The sequence below is a fragment of the Penaeus vannamei genome, chromosome 37, assembly GCF_042767895.1.
Source record: "Penaeus vannamei isolate JL-2024 chromosome 37, ASM4276789v1, whole genome shotgun sequence".
Classification (NCBI taxonomy): domain Eukaryota; kingdom Metazoa; phylum Arthropoda; class Malacostraca; order Decapoda; family Penaeidae; genus Penaeus; species Penaeus vannamei.
Window position 1 is genome coordinate 179,374 of NC_091585.1, and position 2,625 is coordinate 181,998.

The window sequence follows — 2,625 nt, forward strand, 5'->3', positions numbered from 1 at the left end:
AAATCAACGGGAGAGGAGCAGCGAGAGCGATGAGGATAATGCACAAGGAGGAGAGGTGAGAGAGGCAAGAGAATGAGGGGTAGGGAAGAGAATGAGGGGTAGGGAAGAGAGGGAGGGGGAGAAGGGAGAGAGGGAGGGGGAGGAGAAGGGAGAGAGGGAGGGGGAGGAGAAAGGAAGAGAGGGAGGGGGAGGAGAAAGGAAGAGAGGGAGGGGGAGGAGAAGGGAGAGAGGGAGGGGGAGGAGAAGAGAGGCGGACGAGGCAGCGCCAAGTAGCATTACACTAGTGATAAGGAATCGTCTCCCGAGCGGCCCTGAGCGGAAGAATAGTGACGTGTTGTCTTTGTTTTTGCAGTTGGGGTCGTTGGGCGGCGTGGGCGGCTTGATGAGCGTATATGGGCGGCGTGGGCGTGGGACCAAAGTTTGCATCTACTGCGGCAAGTGTTTCGTGCGCTCCGACGTGCTCGTGCAGCACGTGCGCACGCACACGGGCGAGAAGCCGTACGCCTGCCCGCACTGCCCGTACCGCGCGTCGCAGAGGACGCATCTCAGGCTGCACTTGCGCAGGCACGACCAGACGCACGCGGCGGCGGCGGCGGCGGCGGCGGCGGGAGGGGCGGCCGGAGGAGGAGGAGGAGGGGCGGCGGCGGGGGACGGGGGAGGAGGAGGAGGGGCAGGCAGCCTGCAGGGCCTTCCTCCACTTCCCTCGCTTCCCGCCCATCCTCCTGCCGCGGCGCCTTCGCTCCCTCCGCTGGCCGCGTCCTCCTCGGGCGGCGGCGCGCCCCCCGCCCTGGCCGCGCGCGGGCGCCCCGAGGACACCGCGCGGCACTATCACTTCAAGTAGGGGGGGGATGGAGGAAGAAGAGGGATATGGGAAGGGGAAGCAAGGAAGGAGGTAAGGAGGGGACGGGAACGGGAAAGGGGGAAGTAGAGAAGGAAGGAATTGGAGGAGAGGGGAGAAGGGAGGGGAATAGAGGAGGAGGGAGGAAAGATTGGATCAGGTGACACGAAAGGGAGAATAGAAGGACCGGGAAGAAAGGTGAGAGATAGAAGATGTGGAGTGAGGTGAGAAATGTGGAATGTGAAGGAAGGAGGGAAGGAAAGAAAAAAGAAAGAAAGGAAAAGAACAATAGGTTAACTTGAGAGAAAAAGGCACAAGGAATGAAAAATAAAGAGAAAGGCCGAGAGAGGATGCAAGTGAAAAGAAAGGAAAAACAGAGACAGAGCAGAGCAGAAACGACGTTCTATGCAGTGACAAAACGTGTGATAAAGCGAGGAATTACGAGACAGACCCGCCTTGTGCCTCCTCGTGTATGGCAGCCGCACGTGCCGCCCTCTCCCTCTCGGTGGGCCGCCCTCTCCCTCTCGATGGGCCGCCCTCTCCCTCTCGATGGGCCGCCCTCTCCCTCTCGGTGGCTCACGTGTCTGGTGATCAGTGGTTGGTAGATGTAAGGGAAGCCTTTTGGAGAAATCAATAAAGGAAATATCCGTACAATGTTTATTTTTTATTCCTCTTTTGTAAGTACTGTTTGTGTGCATCTGTGGACCTGTACTTAGTTCTGAGTGTGTGTGTCTCTGAACATCCGTATCTGTATCTCTAACTTTGTATCTGCTTGTCTGTCAGTATTTATAGTCTGATATGACTTTGCTTTGATTGACAGTTATAATGATTTCCTTTGTAGTGAAGAATATACGGGATAGGAGCTTTTAACTATACATAATCTGTTATAATAAAAACATTTTGTTAATGATCATTACGCATTCATGATAATAGTCTGATGAAACGGGGGGGGGGGGGACTCTGTCGAAGTTTCGCTCGCGGTCCTCCGGCCTCGCCACGCGCTCACACGCACACACGCTCATACACACATACCCTTTGCACTCGCACGCAAAGACAGACAGACACACGCGCGCGCGGAGGCAAGGCCCGCAGTGGAAGGAGAGAGGAAGACCGAGGTGAGGAGAGGCGTCTGAGGCGTCGCCAGGCGCGGCGGGCGCTCTCCTCCAGCTGTATCTCGATGAAAGCGTCTTGGGCATCTGGCGTCGCGCCCGCGCGGCCGTCGGCATTCCGGTCATCTCCACGGTCCAGTTGCATCGGAGGCGGATGGCAGTGGATGAATAAGTAGGCTTTGGGTTTTCGGAACCAGGGAATAGTCTAGGAGCGAAAAGGGCAGATTTGTGTTCTCGGCAATAAGCCGTGGCAGGCAGAGCAGTGCTTGCAGTGCCCGGGGCATGGGGCACGACCCAGACGAGCTGCGTGGGATGTTTTGAAAAATAATGAAGAGAATGTGTATGGAAGGAAAGGACAGGTGCACGAAGTAGTCCGGATGCAGGCGCACCGCGGCGGCGGCGGCGCAGGAAATCGCTTGAATAGCCGGGCGTCGGGAGACGAGAGCTTCTCCTCGTCGCCATGAGGAGTCTCAGAATATAAGGCTTAGTCATGAAGTGAAATCAGTTTAGAATGGCAAAGCGAGAGCAGATTGAGGTGTGAGGGTCGACTTTGAGCGATGGTGGGGGGTCGAGCGGCCTGCCTGCCTGCCGCCCGTAGGGCGTCGGCGGCGACTGGAGCGCAGCCAGGGGTCGAGATGTGGGCGGGGCATGCCTCTGGCGGGGAGCGGAGGCACAGCG